Here is an 11,492-nt window from a genome sequence, read left to right on the forward strand (position 1 = left end):
TTCACAGAAGTGTGATTGACTTGGAGTTACATTGTGTTGTTTAAGTGTTCCCTTTATTTTTTTGAGCAGTGTATAAATGTGATATGCCAATTGTGTTACCTTGAATAATAGTGTACAGTTCATGTACAAAAGTAAAGAGCGAGTGAAAGAGGAAGCCTTACTGGAGAGTTAGTAGAGACTGAGTGGATATGAGGCCTAACTGAGAAAAAGACAGAGAGAAAATAGAGAGAGAAAGATGTCAAGAGGAGAGAGAGGGGGAGTGCAGCGGAGAGGAGAAGAGAGAGAGAGAGCTGTAATTTATCGGGCCGACAGAGGAAGTGAAATATGCTGTGGGTGTGTGAGTGTGACAGTTGAGATGAATGGAGACATCAGGAGGAGGGCGCGGAGCATAGCGGCCTTGTGGGGGGGGGGAGGTGTTTTATTCACCCTGTCAGACACACACCATGTTCAAGGGTTTCATTTCAGCCGTCTCCCTGTCTGCCCTGCCTATCACGGCTGTGTGTGTGTGTGTGTGTGTGTGTGTGTGTGTGTGTGTGTGTGTGTGTGTGTGTGTGTGTGTGTGTGTGTGTGTGTGTGTGTGTGTGTGTGTGTGTGTGTGTGTGTGTGTGTGTGTGTGTGTGTGTGTGTGTGTGTGTGTGTGTGTGGCCGCCAGTGCAGCTAATGGGCACACCGAGCAGAGTAACAGGTGGGGAGATAACAGAAGTCCTCTTCTCTTCTCGTCTCCTCTGTCTGGACAGTGGACTGCTCTCTCCTCTCCTTTCCTCTCCTCTGTCTGGACAGTGGACTGCTCTCTCCTCTCCTCTCCTCTCCTCTGTCTGGACAGTGGACTGCTCTCTCCAGCCTATCGTCTCTTCTCGTCTCCTCTCCTCTCCTCTGTCTGGACAGTGGACTGCTCTCTCCTCTCCTCTCCTCTCCTCTTCTCTCCTCTATCTGGACAGTGGACTGCTCTCTCCATCCTCTCCTCTCCTCTCCTCTCCTCTCCTCTCCTCTCCTCTCCTCTCCTCTCCTCTGTCTGGACAGTGGACTGCTCTCTCCATCCTCTCCTTTCCTCTCCTCTCCTCTGTCTGGACAGTGGACTGCTCTCTCCATCCTCTCCTTTCCTCTCCTCTCATCTCCTCTGTCTGGACAGTGGACTGCTCTCTCCATCCTCTCCTTTCCTCTCGTCTCCTCTCCTCTCCTCTGTCTGGACAGTGGACTGCTCTCTCCTCCTCTCCTCTCCTCTCCTCTCCTCTCCTCTCCTCTCCTCTCCTCTCCTCTCCTCTCCTCTCCTCTCCTCTCCTCTCCTCTCCTCTCCTCTCCTCTCCTCTCCTCTCCTCTCCTCTGTCTGGACAGTGGACTGCTCTCTCCAGCCTCTCCTTTCCTCTCCTCTCCTCTCCTCTGTCTGGACAGTGGACTGCTCTCTCCATCCTCTCTGGGCCATATTAGGTAACACACAGAGCCTTGTGAACCAAGTGGACAGTACAGTCATAGAAAGAGAGAGAAGGCAGGAGTTATTCACAATGAATCACTCATTCTTGTTAATAAACACTCTATGCATATACACTTTATTCCCTAACTCATACATAATTCAGAGAGCTCTAAATCTACCTTCGTTTTCTATAGGCCAGTTTTCCTGCTCCATGGCAACATGGTAATAATATCACACATTAAACTCTAGACCCCACCATTGCATTACACTAAAACTCTATAGTGTGTTTCGGTTACAACATAAACATGCTTACGCTGATTTACATTGTACAGCAGCTCTCATTACTACTGTATGACATGTGGAAGCGTGCATGCTGGGAAGCGGTGATGGAGTGTGTGTTGATTTAATGACACATGACCATGTCAGTGGAAGCATTCTTGGGCTGTGCTTCTGTCGTGTCACTTTACTTGTTCTACTCTTGTACTTCTTTATTTGTCTTTTTCTGTCTTACTCAATGGTGCTATACGGAATCCTTGGGACGTTCCTACCCCATTGAAGTTCAAATTTAAAATGGTTAAGGTAAGGGTTATGGTTATCATTATGGTTAAGGTTAAGGGTTAAGGTTAGGGTTTAGGGTAAGGACATCCCAAATATCCCAGAAAGCACTGACCTGTACTTTATCCCCCCTCTTGTGCCCCATGTTTCCTACCATTTTTTACGATTTACTATGGTTCTTCTGTCTATTGCAGCACCAGTCAAAAGCACCAGACACGCCTACTCATTCCAGGATTTGTCTTTATTGTGACTATTTTCTACATTGTAGAATAATAGTGAAGACATCAAAACTCTGAAATTACACATATAGAATCATTTAGTAACCAAAAAGGTGTTAAACAAATCTAAATATATTTGAAATGCCCAGAGTGTGCAAAGCTGTCATCAAGGCAAAGGGGGGCTACGTTGAAGAATCCAAAATATAAAATATATTTTGATTTGTTTAACATTTTATTGGTTAATACATGATTCCATGAGTGTTATTTCATAGTTTTGATGTTATTAAACAGTGTAGAAAATAGTAAAACATAAAGAAAAATCCCTTGCATGAGTAGGTGTGTGCAGACGTTTGACTGGTGCTGTATATAGAGCAGTGTTTACTGTGCCGTGTGATAGCTGTGTGATGGGGGGACAACTCTCTACTTATTTGTGAGGTTCTTAGCTGTGTGATGGGGGGGTCACATCTCTACTTATTTGTGAGGTTCTTAGCTGTGTGATGGGGTCACTTCTCTACTTATTTGTGAGGTTCTTAGCTGTGTGATGGGGGACAACTCTCTACTTATTTGTGAGGTTCTTAGCTGTGTGATGGGGGGGGGGGGTCACATCTCTACTTATTTGTGAGGTTCTTAGCTGTGTGATGGGGGACAACTCTCTACTTATTTGTGAGGTTCTTAGCTGTGTGATGGGGGACAACTCTCTACTTATTTGTGAGGTTCTTAGCTGTGTGATGGGGGACAACTCTCTACTTATTTGTGAGGTTCTTAGCTGTGTGATGGGGGACAACTCTCTACTTATTTGTGAGGTCCTTAGCTGTGTGATGGGGGACAACTCTCTACTTATTTGTGAGGTTCTTAGCTGTGTGATGGGGGACAACTCTCTACTTATTTGTGAGGTTCTTAGCTGTAGTGATGGGGGGGTCACTTCTCTACTTATTTGTGAGGTTCTTATCTGTGTGATGGGGGTCCGTTATCTACTTATTTGTGAGGTTCTTAGCTGTGTGATGGGGGGGTCACATCTCTACTTATTTGTGAGGTTCTTAGCTATGTGATGGGGGGGTCACATCTCTACTTATCTATGAGGTTCTTAGCTGTGTGATGGGGGGGTCACATCTCTACTTATTTGTGATGTTCTTAGCTGTGTGATGGGGGGGGGTCACTTCTCTACTTATTTGTGAGGTTCTTAGCTGTGTGATGGGGGGGTCACATCTCTACTTATTTGTGAGGTTCTTAGCTATGTGATGGGGGGGGGGTCACTTCTCTACTTATTTGTGAGGTTCTTAGCTGTGTGATGGGGGGGTCACTTCTCTACTTATTTGTGAGATTCTTAGCTGTGTGATGGGGGGGTCACTTCTCTACTTATTTGTGAGGTTCTTAGCTGTGTGATCGGGGAGGGGGGGGTCACTTCTCTACTTATTTGTGAGGTTCTTAGCTGTGTGATGGGGGGGTTCACTTCTCTACTTATTTGTGAGGTTCTTAGCTGTTTGATGGGGGGGTCACTTCTTTACTTATTTGTGAGGTTCTTACCTGTGTGATGGGGGTCACTTCTCAGCATATTTGTGAGGTTCTTAGCTGTGTGATGGGGGGGTCACTTTTCTACTTATTTGTGAGGTTCTTAGCTGTGTGATGGGGGGTCACATCCTTACCTATTTGTGAGGTTCTTAGCTGTGTGATGGGGGGGTCACTTCTCTACTTATTTGTGAGGTTCTTAGCTGTGTGATGGGGGGGGGGGTCACTTCTTTACTTATTTGTGAGGTTGTTAGCTGTGTGATGGGGGGGGTCACTTCTTTACTTATTTGTGAGGTTCTTAGCTGTGTGATGGGGGGTCACTTCTCAACATATTTCTGAGGTTCTTAGCTGTGTGATGGGGGGGTCACTTCTCTAATTATTTATGAGGTTCTTAGCTGTGTGATGGAGGGTCACTTCTCTACTTATTTGTGAGGTTCTTAGCTGTGTGATGGGGGGTTCACTTCTCTACTTATTTGTGAGGTTCTTAGCTGTGTGATGGGGGGTCACTTCTCTACTTATTTGTGATGTTCTTAGCTGTGTGATGGAGGGGTCTCTTCTCTACTTATTTGTGAGGTTCTTATCTGTGTGATGGGAGGTCACTTTTCTAAATATTTGTGAGATTCTTAGCTGTGTGATGGGGGGGGATCACTTCCTTACGTATTTGTGAGGTTCTTAGCTGTGTGATGGGGGGATCACTTCCTTACATATTTATGAGGTTCTTAGCTGTGTGATGGGGGGGGTCACTTCTTTACTTATTTGTGAGGTTCTTAGCTCTGTGATGGGGTTCACTTCTTTACTTATTTGTGAGGTTCTTAGCTGTGTGATTGGGGGGTTACTTCTCTACTTATTTGTGAGGTTCTTAGCTGTGTGATGGGGGGGTCACTTCTCTACTTATTTGTGAGGTTCTTAGCTGTGTGATGGGGGTCACTTCTCTACTTATTTGTGAGGTTCTTAGCTGTGTGATGGGGGGTCACTTCTCTACTTATTTGTGAGGTTCTTAGCTGTGTGATGGGGGTCAGTTCTCTACTTATTTCTGAGGTTCTTAGCTGTGTGATGGGGGGGGGGGTCACTTCTCTACTTATTTGTGAGATTCTTACCTGTGTGATGGGGGGACAACTCTCTACTTATTTGTGAGGTTCTTAGCTGTGTGATGGGGGGACAATTCTCTACTTATGTGTGAGGTTCTTAGCTGTGTGATGAGGGGTCACTTCTCTACTTATTTGTGAGGTTCTTAGCTGTGTGATGTGGGTCAATTCTCTACTTATGTGTGAGGTTCTTAGCTGTGTGATGGGGGGTCACTTCTCTACTTATTTGTGAGGTTCTTAGCTATGTAATAGGGGGTCACTTCTCTACTTATTTGTGAGGTTCTTAGTTGTGTGATGGGTTTCACTTCTCTACTTATTTGTGAGTTTCTTATCTGTGTGATGGGTGGGTCAGTTCTCTTCTTATTTGTGAGGTTCTTAGCTGTGTGATAGGGGGTCACTTCTCTACTTATTTGTGATGTTCTTAGCTGTGTGATGGGGTTCACTTTTCTACCCTATTTGTGAGGTTCTTAGCTGTGTGATGTTGGGTCACTTCTTTACTTATTTGTGAGATTCTTACCTGTGTGATGGGGGGGGTCAGTTCTCTACATATTTGAGGTTCTTAGCTGTGTGATGGGGGGGTCACTTCTCTACTTATTTGTGATGTTCTTAGCTGTGTGATGGGGGGGTCACATCTCTACTTATTTGTGATGTTCTTAGCTGTGTGATAGGGGGTCACTTCTCTACTTATTTGTGATGTTCTTAGCTGTGTGATGGGGTTCACTTTTCTACCCTATTTGTGAGGTTCTTAGCTGTGTGATGTTTGGTCACTTCTTTACTTATTTGTGAGGTTCTTAGCTGTGTGATGGGGGGACAATTCTCTACTTATGTGTGAGGTTCTTAGCTGTGTGATGAGGGGTCACTTCTCTACTTATTTGTGAGGTTCTTAGCTGTGTGATGTGGGTCAATTCTCTACTTATGTGTGAGGTTCTTAGCTGTGTGATGGGGGGTCACTTCTACTTATTTGTGAGGTTCTTAGCTATGTAATAGGGGGTCACTTCTCTACTTATTTGTGAGGTTCTTAGTTGTGTGATGGGTTTCACTTCTCTACTTATTTGTGAGTTTCTTATCTGTGTGATGGGTGGGTCAGTTCTCTTCTTATTTGTGAGGTTCTTAGCTGTGTGATGGGGGGTCACTTCTCTACTTATTTGTGATGTTCTTAGCTGTGTGATGGGGTTCACTTCTCTACTTATTTGTGAGTTTCTTATCTGTGTGATGGGGGGGTCAGTTCTCTACATATTTGAGGTTCTTAGCTGTGTGATGGGGGGGTCACTTCTCTACTTATTTGTGATGTTCTTAGCTGTGTGATGGGGTTCACTTTTCTACCCTATTTGTGAGGTTCTTAGCTGTGTGATGTTGGGTCACTTCTTTACTTATTTGTGAGATTCTTACCTGTGTGATGGGGGGGTCAGTTCTCTACATATTTGAGGTTCTTAGCTGTGTGATGGGGGGGTCACTTCTCTACTTATTTGTGATGTTCTTAGCTGTGTGATGGGGTTCACTTTTCTACCCTATTTGTGAGGTTCTTAGCTGTGTGATGTTGGGTCACTTCTTTACTTATTTGTGAGGTTCTTAGCTGTGTGATTGGGGGGGTGGGGTGGGGTGGGTCACTTCTCAACATATTTGTGAAGTTCTTAGCTGTGTGATGTGGGGTCACTTCTTTACTTATTTGTGAGGTTCTTAGCTGTGTGATGGGGTGTCACTTCCTTACCTATTTGTGAGGTTCTTAGCTGTGTGATGGAGGGTCACTTCCTTACATATTTGTGAGATTCTTAGCTGTGTGATGGAGGGGTCAGTCCTCTACTTATTTATGAGGTTCTTAGCTGTGTGATGGGTGGGGGGGGGGGGTCACTTCTCTACTTATTTGTGAGGTTCTTAGCTGTGGGATGGGGGGGGGGTTCACTTCTCTACTTATTTGTGAGGTTCTTAGCTGTGTGATGGGGGGGTCACTTCTCTACTTATTTGTGAGGTTCTTAGCTGTGTGATGGTGGTCACTTCTCTACTTATTTGTGAGGTTCTTAGCTGTAGTGATCGGGGGGGGGTCACTTTTCCACTTATTTGTGAGGTTCTGAGCTGTGTGATGGAGGGGGGGGTCACTTCTCTACTTGTTTGTGAGGTTCTTAGCTGTGTGATGGTGGTTACTTCTCTACTTATTTGTGAGGTTCTTAGCTGTGTGATACGGGTCACTTCTCTACTTATTTGTGAGGTTCTTAGCTGTGTGATGGGGGTCACTTCTCTGCCTATTCTTCTTTTCTTTTTACTCTACCAGTGTCCCTCCATTTTCTTCCTATTCTGTGGTCTAGTATTCTTCCTGAGTGCGTTGGGTATGTGGTTGTTTTATGGTGTGGAGCTGCTGTTGTCTTTGTTCCTTTAATAAACTCAACTGGAGGACGACTGGCATTGTGGTCATGCTCCATCTGGATTAAAGGAGCATGTTTCCCCTTGTCTTTGATCTAAGGTCAGTTTTGCATTTACCCTCCTTATGGTTACATTTATGATTGTGGGAGGGTAAGCTGATTCTAGATCTGTGGTTAGGGGGGCAACTTCTCCTAGAGAGCCAACCAGAGAGATGAGAGGGAGTGGGGGACAGGTCAAATGGACCAATCAGATGAGAGGAATCTGCGAGCGACAGCAGACAGAGACTAAACATCGTAAGACAGGAAGTTGCTGTGGCTGAATTACACAATGTAGTTACATCCTACACCTAAATATTTACCACTGTCACCATGCTAGCCCCACCGCTCTCTGTCCCCTGCTCCATGATGACAGGGTTAGGGGATGTGTGTGTGTGTGTGTGTGTGTGTGTGTGTGTGTGTGTGTGTGTGTGTGTGTGTGTGTGTGTGTGTGTGTGTGTGTGTGTGTGTGTGTGTGTGTGTGTGTGTGTGTGTGTGTGTGTGTGTGTGTGTGGCTTATATGTGTGTGTGTGCATAAAATATGTGTGCATAAATGTGTGTACGTAGGGCCATGAGTGCGTCTATGTGTGTGTGTGGGGGGGGGGGGGGGGGGGGGGGGGGGGGGGGGGGGTGACCACCTAGGTGAACAATAGGCCTTTCATTGTGGCCTGAAAGATCCAGAGCTCCAGACAGGAAACCTCAGTCAGTGGCCCAGACTGGGGGAACCCAGGGGTAATTTGGCCTGCAGGTCTGGAGCTCACTCACTGGATGTGGGGTGGTAACAGAGGACAAGCAGTTGGTTGGATAGGGAGGGCTGGTGGAGGATAGGTCTGAAGCTGTGGGCTAGGGGGTGGACTAGGGGGTGACTTGGAGGTACGTGGGCTTGATGAGGGTAGGCCAAGGTGTTTTGGGGTGAGGTGAGGTGTAGGTAATCGGAGGGAGGGTATCAGTACCGGAGAGTGTGCCTGTGTGTGTGTGTCTTTCTCTTTCTCTCTGTGTGTGTTACACAGATTGGATAGAGGACAGGTAGAAATCCTACGTAACAGATGCGAGCCAGAATCTCTGTTCTTGACTGCACTGAGTCCCATTCAGCAGATGTTTAATCACTATTATTGTATTAGTGGTGAAATTAATAGGCAGATGTGTTGCTGATTGTTATGATATTACAGTAGTCAGATTACGCCAGTGATTAAGGACGTAGGTTTTACCCAGCTGGAACTGAGCTGCTGCTCCGGCCATAGTCTCAGTTAATCCTTCTACCCCGAAACAAATCCCTCTGTCATCCCTGCGATTCTGGGAAGAGGTTTCACAAGCCACATACACACACACAAGGGAACGCACGTTTGACATTTTAGTAATTTAGCAGACGTTCTTATTCAGAGCGACTTACAGTAGTGAGGTTGGCCACTGCTCACAATGGTCATGTTTATCCAATCCTTATTAATGACCTGCTCACAATGGAACAGAAGGCCTGTGCCCTCTTTTTGTCCTCTCTCTCTCTTTCTCTCCTCTCTCTCTCTCTGTCTCTGGCTTTCTCTCTTTCTCTCCTCGCTCGCTCTCTCTTTCTTTCCTCGCTCTCTCTCTCTCTCTTTCTCTCCTCTCTCTCTCTTTCTCTCCCGCTTTCTGTATTTGTTTCTGTTTGCTTCAGGAGCCCGATGAAGTGGAGATGTGTGTTATTGTGTTTATCCAACAATAGTGATTGTGCTCTAAAGGGGACTAGCCTGCCCTCCACAGGTTATATCCCCTCTCCCCACCACGACACACGACTAAAATAACATTACTATATACTATGTATTACTACAAACTGGGTGGTTCGAGCCCTTAATGCTGATTGACTGACAGCCGTGGTATATCAGACCGTATTCCACGGGTATGACAAAACATTTATTTTTACTGCTCTAATTATGTCGGTAACCAGTTTACAATAACAATAAAGCACCTCAGGGGTTTGTGGTATATGGCCAATATACCACGGCTAAGGGGTGTATCCAGGCACTCCGCGTTGCGTCGTGCTTTAGACCAGCCCTTAGCCGCGGTATATTAGCCATATACCCCACTCCCTCGTGCCTTATTGCTTAAATAGACAAGAGGCCGGTCGAGGACAGGCAGAAGTTTGTAAACAGGTCAGAGTCAGATGGATGCAGGACGGCAGGCAGGCTCGAGGTCAGGGCAGGCAGAATGGTATGGCTGGCGGGTTCAGGGCTAGCAGAAAAGGTCAGAACCGGGAGGACTAGAAAGCAGCAACTAGAAAAACAGGAGTACGGAAAAACCACGCGGGTAGGCTTGACGAGACAAGACAAACTGGCATCAGACAAACAGAAAACGCAGGTGTAAATACACAGGAGATAACGGGGACAAATGGGAGACACCTGGAGGGGGGTGGAGACAAGCACAAGACAGGATAAACAGATCAGGGTGTGACAGTTAGATGCTACTGTCACTACTAACATAGACTCTATCTTAACATGAACGTGTAGGCAAGTAAACAATAGTAAATAGCAAAGTAATAAACAGATCATTGAAAAGTACTGAGTAATGCGGAGAGAGAGTCTGTACACTATTCTCCTAAAACCTCAATGTTGCTGACAGTCTTAGCAGATGGTTGTCCATTAGTGCAGAGCAGTGGAGGCTGCTGAGGGGAGGACGGCTCATAATAACGGCTGGAATGGAGTCAACTGAATGGTATCAAACGCATCAAAAACATGGTTTCTATGTGGTTGATACCAGTCCATTGACTCCATTCCAGCCATTATTACGGGCCGTTCTCTTCTCAGCAGCCTCCGCTGGTGCAGAGAGGCATGACACTGAAAGTTGCTTCCCTTCATGGTGTACTCTATGTCTCTGTGTGGCTTTGGAGCATGGTTCCCTGTTCCAATATGACTTACTATGTACTAGTTATGTATTCAACTGTACCAATGCAACTCCAATCCGTTCAAGGCAGATCAGTGATTATTACTTTAAGCGAGGGTGGAAATACGGATTCATTTGGCATTTTCACTATGTAAACAGTCCCCGGTCTCTGTCTGCGGATGGTCATGTATTGTAATGATGCTGGTGGTTCATAACAGGAGCTGGAGGAGAGGTGTATTGTAATGATGCTGGCGGGTCATAACAGAAGCTGGAGGAGAGGTGTATTGTAATGATGCTGGCGGGTCATAACAGAAGCTGGAGGAGAGGTGTATTGTAATGATGCTGGCGGGTCATAACAGAAGCTGGAGGAGAGGTGTATTGTAATGATGCTGGCGGGTCATAACAGGAGCTGGAGGAGAGGTGTATTGTAATGATGCTGGCGGGTCATAACAGAAGCTGGAGGAGAGGTGTATTGTAATGATGCTGGCGGGTCATAACAGAAGCTGGAGGAGAGGTGTATTGTAATGATGCTGGCGGGTCATAACAGGAGCTGGAGGAGAGGTGTATTGTAATGATGCTGGCGGGTCATAACAGGAGCTGGAGGAGAGGTGTATTGTAATGATGCTGGCGGGTCATAACAGAAGCTGGAGGAGAGGCGTATTGTAATGATGCTGGCGGTTCATACCAGGAGCTGGAGGAGAGGTGTATTGTAATGATGCTGGTGGTTCATAACAGGAGCTGGAGGAGAGGTGTATTGTAATGATGCTGGTGGTTCATAACAGGAGCTGGAGTAGAGGTGTATTGTAATGATGCTGGTGGTTCATAACAGGATCTGGAGGAGAGGTGTATTGTAATGATGCTGGCGGGTCATAACAGGAGCTGGAAGAGAGATGTATTGTAATGATGCTGGTGGTTCATAACAGGATCTGGAGGAGAGGTGTATTGTAATGATGCTGGCGGGTCATAACAGAAGCTGGAGGAGAGGTGTATTGTAATGATGCTGGCGGGTCATAACAGAAGCTGGAGGAGAGGTGTATTGTATTGATGCTGGTGGTTCATAACAGGATCTGGAGGAGAGGTGTATTGTAATGATGCTGGCGGTTCATAACAGGAGCTGGAGGAGAGGTGTATTGTAATGATGCTGGCGGGTCATAACAGAAGCTGGAGGAGAGGTGTATTGTATTGATGCTGGTGGTTCATAACAGGATCTGGAGGAGAGGTGTATTGTAATGATGCTGGCGGTTCATAACAGAAGCTGGAGGAGAGGTGTATTGTAATGATGGGGGGGTGCTGGTGTGTAAAGTGGCCATTGTGCTGCAACCATAGAGGAGATGAAGAGTGTATTGTAACACAAAGCCACCAGCTCAGCCCAGACCAGTCAGACCTATTTGGCATGCACCTGGCATCTCCTCAGACGCGGGACATTATTAATTGCTAATACATATTTATGTGGCACAAATTTGCCATTTGTTTATGCATT

The sequence above is a fragment of the Salvelinus fontinalis genome, chromosome 11, assembly GCF_029448725.1.
Source record: "Salvelinus fontinalis isolate EN_2023a chromosome 11, ASM2944872v1, whole genome shotgun sequence".
Classification (NCBI taxonomy): Eukaryota; Metazoa; Chordata; class Actinopteri; order Salmoniformes; family Salmonidae; genus Salvelinus; species Salvelinus fontinalis.